Consider the following 13,055-nt stretch of genomic DNA (forward strand, 5'->3'; position numbering starts at 1 on the left):
CCAATCGAAGACCTCGTCCTCAAAAATGCTTTTTGTTGAAAGATAAATAAAAAAATTTTTAAAAGTGGAAGAAATTACTATAAAAACTAAGTGTAAAAGTATTATTTAGTCAATAGAATTTTATTGAATATTGTTATAATTTTTTCAAGGAATGATTAGAATTCAATATGTATATTTGTAAATATTTCAACTGTTTTGTATAAATATGTGAATAAAAATTTTTATTACAACCAAGTATCTAAACGGAGGTTTTCATTAGGTCGATTTAAGTTCATCGAATATTCGAATAATTTCATTCAATAATTGATTTGAATTCAATATGTATATTTGTAAATATTGCAATTATGTTATAATAAAATAAATGGATCAAAATATCTATTACAACAAAATATAAAAGCAATATACATATTCACAATCGATATTGTTTCATTCAATATTGTTGAGTGTATTTATGTTTTGTCAATATTTCAATAAAACTTATTGTTCTGTACACTCAGTTAGGTACATGTTACAATAATAATTCATTAATAATATTTACTTTGCAGAAATAAACAATTTCTTCAATATGTTATTGTTTTAATTATATTCATATAGTGCCATTTTCGCGTTTGCATAATGTAACAAAAAAATAAAATTGAGGTGAATTTATCCCTGACAATAATAAAATCAACCGAATAATTGAATCGATAACGAGTAATTGAAATACTCTGAAAGGTCTCTGCTAATGAAAAGTTTCATTATTTATATAAACTGATGTTTATTTTTAATGAGAATTAAATTTTATATACAGCTTATCGAATGAGCTGAGACAGGTGAGTGATCTACAGAAATCAATTGGAAGACACAGTGGTAGCAAAAATGTAGGAAGAGGTTAAAATTAAATTAGCAAAACGAGAATAGAGTTGACGCAAATGCAGAATAACAACATATTGTCCTTAATGATGATTTATGCGGGGTTGAACATGAGTAGTTGGCCATAGCCTAGTGGTGAATGAAGGTCATCATCATCATCATCATCATTTATTCACCATCAATTTAATTACATGGCAGGTCAAAAAACATATAAATAGTTCATAAAATTGAATTAATAAGTTATATATATATAAACAGAAATAAAATGGTAAAATCTACACACAAATAAGGTAAAGACCAATAAGGTAAAGACTAGTTAACACAACGTATACTCATTCAAACTTAATGTCCCAGAATTCTGCAAAACTATACACAGCATTCTCCACCAATGCACCCTTTATCCTCTTCCGAAATAAATGTCTTGGAAGTATCTGCAGTTTCGAGGGAAGTCTATTATAAAATTTAACCCCAAAATGGTTAGTACCTGTTTGGGTTTTTTTGAGTCGATGAAACTCAATGCTAAGTTCATTTCTGTGTCTTGTAGTATAGTGATGATGGTCGTTATTTTGTCTGAATTTACTTCTATTGTCGTAGACATGCAGTATACAGGTAAGTATATATACAGAGGTAACGGTGAGTATACCCAATGAACGGAACAACTCTCTGCACGATATCGTTCTCGGGACTCCAAAAATGGCTCTGACAGCTTCTTTTTGTTTCAAGAGAACACTCATCAATCCGGGACTATGACCCCATAATATTATGCCGTATGTTGCAGTTTGGTGGAAATTGGCATAATAGGTCAATACAGATATGTCCGAACCTGCAACCTCCCTCATCCTACGTATTGTGAAAATTGCCGTTGAAAGCCTTTTCAAGAGTGGTGTTGTATAGGTGTTCCAAGTAAGCCGGTTATCCAAAGTCATACCCAACACTTTGACAGACTGAGGACGTTCACTACCTGCTACTATCATACGGCAAGACTTATCCACATTGAGCTTCAATCCATTCGTGCTAAACCATTTTTCAGCACTGGCCAAGGTCTCGGCCCCTTTGATTTCAAGATCTGTTCTCCTAAACGAGTCATTCACAAAGCTCGCATCATCTGCATACATTGAGGTCAGGGAGCACGACACATTATTCGGTAAGTCGTTGACGTATATTAAAAACAGTAAGGGACCTAAAATAGATCCCTGCGGCACTCCATACTTCAAAATATTCACTTTCGATACCTCGTTGTTCCACGAGACCACCTGTGTCCTATTTTTCAGATATGACTCGAAAATAGCCAACGCTTTCCCTCTTACTCCATAAATTTCCATCTTTTGAAGAAGTATATCCCTTTCGACACTATCAAATGCCTTCGACAGGTCACATGTCAATACTTCAACTAATCTTCCTTCATCCACTGCCTCGACAATGTTTTCCATCAACGCAACCAGTGCTGTCATAGTTGATTTTCCAGATCTAAAACCATGTTGACTTTGATCGAGCACCCGAGACCTATCCAGAAACTCTAACAATCTTCGCTTCAATATTTCCTCTAATATCTTAGAAATGGTGGGCAGGATAGATATTGGTCTGTAATTTGTGCATTCGTCTTCATTGCCATTTTTATAGACGGGAATTACTCTTGCGAACTTAAGGACCTCAGGAAAAATCCCCTGCTCAAGACATTGATTGAACATATCACACATAACTTTAGCGATCCTTGGGTAGATTCTTTTCATCAGTACCACATTCATTCCGTAGATATCCTCAGTTTTTTTATTTTTGAATCTTTTGATAATCTGATTCAGCTCATCGATCGTTACTGGATAGTTGAACATTGAGCTCGAAGACACGGGTATCCTAGAAGGAGTTGTTCTCATCAAATTTATTGCCCCATCAGCAGAAGGTGTGCACTGCTTTGAAATCATCTGTCCTATGCTAGAAAAGAAATAATTTAGCTCATCTGGGGTTAATTTCTTCTCTATTCAACTTTGATCTAGCAGTTTCTTGTTTTATAACTTTCCATATGGCTTTCGTTTTATCTTCTGATGAGTTTATATACTCTCGGTGAACTCTCTTCTTTTCAGATGTGTAACTTTCTCTCATACTGCGTTTCAACATTTCCAATAATTTTTTGGAGTACTCACTCTGGCGAACTTCATGAATTGTCAGCGCCGCATCTACCGCTTTCTTCAGAGCAACATTCGAAGCAGTTTTTTTGACACATTTCTCATCCCTTTTCACATTAACGGTGATCAAAGGAAAAGAAGTATCAAAGCATCCTTTCAATACTAAGTGAAATTCATCAAATGTTTCCTCTGCACTTTCGAATTTAATAGAATCCCAGTCAATATCGTTCAGTTTCTCTTCGAATTTAGATATATTTTCTTCCGTTATTTTATATTTAGTTATATATTTTCTTTTTGTTACAGGTGTCTCATCAATCAATTTCAATTCCTGTACTGAATGATCCGATAAGTGTGGGTCGTATGTTCTACATTTGTAAGATTCCTTGTATATGTTCGTGAAAATGTTATCAATACAAGTTTCTGTATTTAAATTAATTCTGCTAGCCTCATTGAAAGCCGGAAACAAACCGTACGACTCGAACAACTCCAAGATTTCATTTGAATTCTTATTACTTTCCAGGAAATTAATATTGAAATCTCCTGCAACACAAATTTTCTCTAACGTTCCTTTCGTTATTTCATCCAAACATGAGGACAACCCTGATATAAATAAATCTAACTTGCCTGAAGGTGGTCTGTATAAGGTTACACTTACTAAATGTTTACTAGGAATTCTTATTGCGGATACCTCAAAATGATTTTCAATACTCATCTCTTTTATTCTCTGTAATTTATTATAATGTACAGTCTTTTTTATTAAAGTTGCTACCCCACCGTAGTTGCCACTCGAGCGCGAATAAGAGTCCGCAACTGTATAATTTGCAATATTGATGCGACCCAAAATATCCTCTGATGCCCAATGCTCAGTAACACAGCACAAATCATACTTATTATCATTGAGAAAACTCGAGAAATGATCAATTTTATTTTTTATGGATCGCAAGTTAATGTTCGCAATTGAAAATATTACTTTTTTTCTGTAACATGTTTACCATATCTTTATTTGTTCTCGGTGTCATCTCTGTTTCGAAAAAAATGATACCTTTTTATTGATATATTTTCAGGCCAATTTTCACTCTTGTACAGTTCGTCAACAATGTCCAAGCTACCACCTACCTTAAATGAGCGGCTACTTGCACCATCCCTCTGTGGCAGCGCTGCTACAATAAATTTCTTATCAGGAAATTTCAACCTCAGATGCTTCTCGACACTGTTCTCGTCCGTTTCCAGACCAGCTCTACCAACATGTATCCAGGCATATTTTGGAGCACCACTGAAAGACGACGACTTGGCCGTTCCTTGTACAACTGGATATTTTGATCCCTTTTTTTGTTTTTCAGCATTTACTTCCTTTTCGATAGACTTATTGCTTGTCAGTTCCTTGCGTTTGTGGTCACTTAATTGTTGCGATCTATTTTGCTTCTCCTTCTTATCTGGGACATTTGTCAAACCTAACACCTGTTTGTTAACAACGGCAACGTCGCCTTTGTCATTAAGAGATAACGTTTTCAAATTCAGTTGATTCCCTTTCAGTAACTCAATGATCAAGTTCTTGTCACTAACCATTTGTTCCAGTGTGTTTAATGCCCTCTTCAAGTAACCTATCTCCAATTCCATCAATTGTGATGTTCTATCACCCTCATATAAATTGTTCGGGGATGATTTGCTCTGAAGGTTATCATTGTTTGGATCCGGGCAAATATTAGCAGGTTCACCTACATTTTCTTCGGAGTTTTCTTCAATAAATTTACGCAATCCCGGAGTCACATTCACCCCTTCGGGAACTTTTCTGGTAATTATTATGTCTATTAAATATTCTTTTTTGAACTTCAACAACTCACCGGCGAATTCACTATTATTCATCAAGTTTCCAAATTGCTTGCTTGAAGAAGCCATATTATCTTGAAATGTGTGAAACCCTTTAGTTATCAGTTCGATTGATATCTCAGGAATAACCAGCTGTTTGTTATCTGAATTGAGACAAAGGAAATCCACTCACCAATGAAAATAGACACTAATTTCAATTTCAACTAGCCGATGTTCCGTCTGTGATCAATTATAAAAATCAAGAAATCTTCAGTGGAATCAACAATCGGTTTCAATTTTTAAAAAGTCGATTGCTAATATCGTATTTATATAGGCAAAATAACCAAAATTCTAGAGAGCGCAAGATGCACATCTGCTCGTAACAATGTCAACCTATGGGAACCATCCAGGCCTTTCAGAAAAATAGCTTGAAATGGATCCTAAGTGCCAGTTGCACCGTTCTATAAAAATTTGTTTCCATTATCAATGTTTAGTATTGAACGATGTGCGTGAGTTCTACCGATTGCATCGTTTGCTGATTGCCGATGTTTAGCTAAACAGGAGATATGTTTGGCAACGTTGACAAATTTCATCGGTAATCATAGACAAATCAAGAATTACAGTGTTCTATTATAATGTTCTGTGCATTTGTGGTGCCAAAGTCAAAATAATTTATTATTATAAGTAATCATTCAATTCATATTTGATGATCTGAATCTGAATATTCTGAATCCATGTTTATGTTTTGAATTTTCTGACCAAACATAACACAAACCCACAATGTGACACAATCAGGTTATTTCCATAGAGAAATAATGTCTTTTAGTCAACTAGCCATAACAGTATTATTTACAGTTGCTCCGTTTGCCTAAACATTAATTAAAAATTTACTTGACTACTTTCTGATTTCTCTTGCACCATCTTTCAAATAACGTTTATGTGGCTTAATCACTGTTTACACCAAACAGGTTAATTTGGATGTTTATCTTCCCGATTAGTTTCAAACAGGGATCTGCGCAACTCAAAACGTAGGTATATGACTTCTTATTTCTTGATATTATTTCTCTACGCTGAGAGAAGTGTTTATTTGATATTATCGAAAATTCATTTCCTTGAATACGCTCTATTAGTGATGACGTCACACACCGCCATTTTTTGTTCTCCTGACAGTGTTCGGGATCCAAACAGATTGTCATTCAAATTAGTACGTTGTCATGGAAGAAATTGGCTTATATTGATAAATAAGATTATTTAAGGAACGATTTTACTATCAATTGATAGACAGAAGGCGCGAGATTAATGCCAGTAAGTTCAACTAATAAACACTGCTTTATACAAAATCTGGGGAATGATAGATACAGGATTCAAACTTACTGGTATGATCCTCGTTCCTTCTGTCTATCAATTAATACTGAAATCGTTTCTCAAATACTCCTATTTATGAAAATAAGCCAATTCCTTCAACGAAACGGTACGAATTTGAATGACAATTTATTTGTTTGGATTCCGAACACTGACAGGAGAACCAAAAATGGCACTGTGTGACGTCACACTAATAGAGCGTATTGAGTATTATTGCCCAATATTGGCGATTATAATAACTTTATGGTAAATTATACTATTATTATGCAAAGATATGTTAAAAACTGTATATAGTTCGAAAATTGTATATAATAGATACACTAAGAGAAGTGTTTATGTGATATAATCGAAAATGCATTATAGTTAATAAATAATTTATTGGATATATGGACAAACAAATATTAGTTTCATGTAAATAAATGATTTATTTTAAATACCACCAATTATCATAATTCATTACTACACTTCATTTATTTACGAATAACTCATATTAATAATACTGAAGAAATATCCATTTGAAGGAAATAAATACAGGGTGGCCATTTGAAAACGAAACAGACGAGATTACAGACGAAATAAAGTTTTTCGATAGAAATGCTCGGACAGGTCGATTTCTGTTTCGAGGGGGACAACTTAAGATGTAGGTTACGGACGCATAGCGCTTCAACCCTTGCTGCTACAACCCCCACCCCCAATTTTTGAATAGGGAAGATGGGGTGAGTGATACCTCAATCTAAAGGTATTTTTATACTGATTTCAGCACAGTAATTTTTTTTTCATTTTATGCATTAGTTCTCGAAACCCCCTCGAAACAGAAATCGACCTGTCCGAGCATTTCTATCGAAAAACTTTATTTCGTCTGTAATCTCGTCTGTTTCGTTTTCAAATGGCCACCCTGTATAGTTGAGGTAAATATATCATTGAGTCATAATTAATAAACCTTATTTAAATGTGATATGTATCCATGCCGAATAAAAGTAATATTTCAATTCTGTAATGTTTAACGTTCATATTGAGGGTATCCGGGTTTGAACCCTAGTCATCTTGATTGCATCTGTTCACTCTAACCACCTCTGAGCTAACCACTGCCAAGATCAACTAATAACTAAGCAGGTACAAACGATCTAAACCCAAAATTCAGTACAGATATGCTAAGCGGCGTTCAATAAGCCCATAGTAACACAGATTTTGTGTTTAAAAAGGAAATTCAAATCAAAGGAAAAGTTCAAGGGCAGATCCTTCAAGGAGATGCGCTTCTCTTTGAGGGATGTGTCCTTAAACTTTTCCATAGATTGGAACGCTAGAATTATGTTAGTTTGTTAATTATTAATGAATCCTATATTATGAGTGAATAAATTATTGAATTCTTGTAAGAGTTTATTTATAAATAGCAAATATCCGTTAACTATCAGTTGAAAATTTGTTGACACCGAATTCATGTTAGGTATTTGTGGATATAACGTAAGTTCATATAAATTATTCATCTCCGAAATATATTAAATATTATCAAATACCTTGTAAACAAATATTTTATTCTCTATTAATAAACTTTTTTGAATGCATAATTTAACTATTAATGAATATATCAAATATGAATCTGCTGTAATAGTTGTGAATAAATAACCTCCAAATAAGTGCTTTATTAATAAAAAATATGGATTTCTTCCAGTGTAATGTCAATAAAATAATCTTTCTTTCTTTCCAAATAAATAACGATCTTATCAGAGCGCCAGCGAACACGTCTTACTCGCTCAGCGAAACATTACAAAACAGATCATAACCCTTACACTCCCGAATGATTTTCAACGAAGATTTCATATTTCTCCACATTTTTTCTATCACATATGTGGACGAAATATTAGGTCTTATTCAAAAAACAAAATAATTATGTCATTTTGACAGGTTTTGATTATACTCACGATTGTGATGTTCAGGAGTCTACTAGGTACATGCACAGTTGTGATGGTGTCACAATTGTGAGCACCAGGGGTGTTCATATACTAAGAATTAACGAAGGAAAAAATGGATTATTATTTTTTATTGAAAAACAAAGCAGAAAAAATGTAACAACAATAGGAAATATTATTTTTTGTATGGAAAATTTGAAAACAATTCCGCAATCATCCACAATATTGAAGATTTACTCTCAAGAGGTAAAACCTATCCTTTGGCATTGTATCTTCAATTGCTGAAAATTTTAACTTTTTGTTCCAACACATGTGAATACTCGGAAATTTAATACAGCCCATAATGATGCATGCAATGGAATGCATTCCAAAAAAATTTCGTAGTTCGCAGTTAAATTCAGTTTGAGTTCTTTTCCATTTTTTTGTAGATAATATTGTGACGTATGATGACGGAAAAAGAGTCTTCCAAATACATCCTGAAATAACTCCATGCAGATATAACTTCAGATGGAATGACAAGTTCCTCTGCAGAATAACTTGAACTTCTAAACTTAGACTTCTTCCACGAAAACGTTGCAATACTTCTGGAAGAAGGAGATGCGCGCATTTCGGGTCTTACTTCGATTTATTCGATCACTTTTAAGAAAGAGTTGATTGGTAACCATGATTGGACACGAATAAATCCTCATCTTCATCAGAGGAGGATTTATTCGTGTCAAAACATGGTTTCCAATCAACACCAAGTGCTAAAGTCCGTATAGATCACATCTACCTGTTTTCGAGAATCTAGTGACTTGGAAACATATTGAGTGAATATACATAGATTCGATGCAGTGCTCCGAGACCTGACAAAACCGTGTTGATACTCAGATAATGATGTTCGAACGTGGTCATTAATTATATCAGACAAAACTATCTCGATCAACTTAGAAAAAACTGATATAAGAGCAATTGGCCTGTAATTAACAATCTCGGAATTCTTCCCCGACTTTAAAATTGGGCAAATGCGCGAAATTTTCCAGATATTCGGAAAAATGCCGGATTTTATCATCAAATTGTATATGATGCATAGAGGTCGGGCGAACAAATCTATATGTGACTTTACGAGTCTAACCGGGATACCATCTGGTCCCACAGTCAGTCTGTTTTTAAGCCGTTTGGATGCTGATATGACAAGGTCCTCGGAAACGTTAGAAATATTCAAAAAACTGATGGAGTTAACAAGTTCCTCATTTCCACCGTTGATATCTGACAGATTTTTATCGTCATTCATGACGTATACATTTCTAAAATTTTTTGCAAATGCATTGACTATCGACTCTGGAGTTGTTAAAGTCTCCCTATCAAAGTGCATCTGTCCGGGAATTCGAGACTTGTTTTTTTTAGAATTTACGTAGTTCCAAAATCCCCGAGGATCTCCCTTCAAATCGTTCTCAGACCTTTGAATGAACTCTCCGTAAGAAAATTTAACACCGCGCTTAACCGAACGTCTCAGACTTTTGAAACGCTCGAGATAAAAAAGTAGTTTGTGTTTTCTGTACATTTTTAGGTAATGATTTTTCGTTTTTATTTGAGTAATTAGTTCATTTGAATACCACAAAGGATAATTACGGGAGCAGCATTTTTTTAAAGGTACACACTTTGCAATTATATTCTGAATAATATGGTCAAAAATATCACTAGCATAGTTTACATCTTTAATTTTACCTAATTGTTGACACCAGTCCACTTCACTGAGAAGCCGACAAAATTTTTGATCATCTAAATTTCTGAAATCATACCGTTTTGCTCTGGAGGAGAAATTTCTAGGGACAGTGGGGCATGCTGGAACTTGCACAATAAACACTAGATGAAGTGGATCAACTGGCACTAATGGATCGTCATGGGGTAGCACTTCACAAACTGTTTCCTTATTTGTGAGAACCAAATCCAGCAATCTATTATTATGGTTCCTAACCTCGTTACATTGCTTCATATCACAATAATTGAGAAAGCTGTTGAAACGGGCTGTCAAGTTAGTTTGGAGATCACAATCATAAAAGTTTTGAAGTTCTGGAATATTGAAGTCACCCATAATTGTTATCCTGTCTATCTCTTCCTTATTTTCTATTAATTCAAAAAATTCATCATACTCATTGATAGAAATATTTGGTGGAATATATACTAATAAGATAATCATTGGAATATAATTAGCTCCAGAAATTTTCACCGCCAGGACATCAATTTTCTGAATAGGACAGTCAATCTCATAGATTTCCGAGTTGTATTCATCACTGTTAACTGCCAGCAAAACTCCCCCTCCTCGAGTTCCTGTACTCCGATCTTTACGATAAACTGCATAGTTTTGTGGAAATAACTCACCATCGAATACACCCTCCTTCAACCAGCTCTCAGTAATAGAAACCACACTGTGGCCACTGGTCAGTACATTTTGCAAGAATATGTGCGTCTTGGTATTTAATCCTCTACAGTTTTGGTAATAAATTTTTAGTGCGCTGGTATATGTCTTCTCGTTTGAACGTCTGCTGGATGAGTTTACAGGTTTTTTTTCTTCACTATATGTGGGTGTCCATTTCGATATTTTATCATAATATCATTTTCTCCATTTTTTTGACGTTTCATCAATTCTCGACGAAGTGTTAAGAAGTAATCACGCTGTCTCACCGTTTGGTCGGGTCTGATGTATACATTTCGGAATTTTTCATTATTTTGCAGAGTTTTATTATTCTTAATAAGAAGAGGTATATCTGCTTTGTTAGGTAGAGTAAGTTTTATCGGCCTTGTCTTCCCAGGAAACCGTTTACCCAATCTATGCACTTGCGGGTTATTCATATTGACGTTAGGGATAATATTGGTAATTATATCACGTACAATCACGACCGGATCGTCCTCGTCCTCCGGAACTCCAAAAATTACAACATTATTCTCTCTACGTTTAATTTCCCCGATTTCCTCCAATATTTGAATTGTATGTGTGGAATCCCTCGGAGAATTCAACGTCATCTGCTCCAGCTGCTCGATTTTATCATTGAGGGTTTTTATTTCCTTTTCATGACTCAGCCTCATATGACGCATATCATTGTTCAATGTATCCACCTTCTTCTCGAGTACACCGAGTTTTTCACCCAGAATTTCCAATATGCCGGATGAAACAGAATCGACCAATCTTTTTATGAATGCCTTATCTCCACATATCGTCTTTACCATCATATCGGCCGCGTTTTTCACCTCGCTTAACTGGTCTCGTGTTAAGGGCATTTTTGAAGAAAACTCACAAACGAAACACTTTAGAAACCGCACAAATCAACGATCGCCTTTAAGACTTGGTTATAAACCAATTTGAGAAAAAAAAAAAACAGAGACTTTTAACAAACTTATTTGAAATTAAATGGAGAAATAAACTAAAACGTGTGCACTCAACAACGTATGTAGCAATCTATACGGAGCGTAAGGGATAAATAGCGATCAATTAGTAATTCATTTTAATATGATATGATAGTTCTGGATCACATAGATGATTTTTGTTAGAATCATTAATGTTTTCCATACAAGAAACATTTGGGGAAGTTCTGGAATCATAGGGATGATGATGATAAATTTGATATTTCAGTAAAGGCCGAGGAACAGAATTTAACTTCAATCAGTTGGTTTTGAAGGATTATTTTAATCACAAGTAAGAAGAAGCTCAGAAATTTGAGAGTCTGGTTCTCGGAAACAAAAATTGGACTGTTTCGTGCAGCAGTGAATAAGGTCACAATAGCCAGAATGGTCTCCAATATCCGATAACGGATTGGCACTATCAAGAAGAAGAAGAAGGATTTGAGATATGTACAGTGCATCCCATTTTGGGTGAGACAGCCAGGTTTCTCGCTTGTTATTTAAGATAGACCCTTGCAGTTTTCACGTTCCTGTCCTACTTTTTCGTGAAACTCAAGTTGGTCTAATCAGATTTTGCATAACTGTTTACGTTCAAGAGATACAGGGTGATTTTGGAAATTGATACTTTTCGGACCCCTCCTTCATCTCCGAAGTTATTAGAAATAATGCTACGTCTGAATTAGAATTCTGCGTAGAATCCAGTGGCGTACTCAATATTTTTTTCGGGGTATTATTTTGAAGATTCAACACTAACCTATATTTTTTTTAATGGAACACCATGTATATCATTACTTCGTTGAGTTCGTTATTTTTTCCCTTCAAAATGATGTATGACACGATGTAGGTAGGATGTTCAGAAATGTTAAAAAAACACTAAAATATCAAATAATGATGATTTTTTGTTGATGGGCAATGGATTTCCCATATAAAAGAAGAATCAATAATAATAACAATAATTCATAGCGATGACAGCTAGATCAGATTCGTTTTTTTCCCTCCAATGCCTACTTGATAAAACAATGCTCCCAAATGCATAGTAGCCATAATAACAACAAGGTTGTTTGTATCATCAATGACCTACTAGTTTTAAAAATCGAAAGTGATAATCCTCTTATTGAAACATAGAAAATTCATGGCCCATTCACAAAAAATCATCATTATTTGATGTTTTAGTGTTTTTTTAACATTTCTGAACATCCTACCTACATAGTATCATACATCATTTCGAAGGGAAAAAAATTACGAATTCGACGAAGTAATGATATACATGGTGTTCCATTAAAAAAAATATAGGTTTGTGTTGAATCTTCAAAACCATACCCCGAAAAAATATATTAAGTTCGCCACTGGATTCTACGCAGAATTCTGATTCAGACGTAGTTTTTACCTCAGCAATATTCCTAATAACTTCGGAGATAAAGGAGGGGTCCGAAAAGTATCAATTTCCAAAATCACCCTGTATCTCTTGAACGGAAACAGTTATGCAAAATCTGATTAGACCAACTTGAGTTTCACGAAAAAGTAGGGCAGGAACGTGAAAACCGCAAGGCTCTATCTTAAATGACAAGCGAGAAACCTGGCTGTCTCACCCAAAATGGGATGCACTGTACATTGAAATACAATATGGAGG

This window comes from Harmonia axyridis, chromosome 2 (assembly GCF_914767665.1).
Source record: "Harmonia axyridis chromosome 2, icHarAxyr1.1, whole genome shotgun sequence".
In the NCBI taxonomy this organism is placed as follows: Eukaryota; Metazoa; Arthropoda; class Insecta; order Coleoptera; family Coccinellidae; genus Harmonia; species Harmonia axyridis.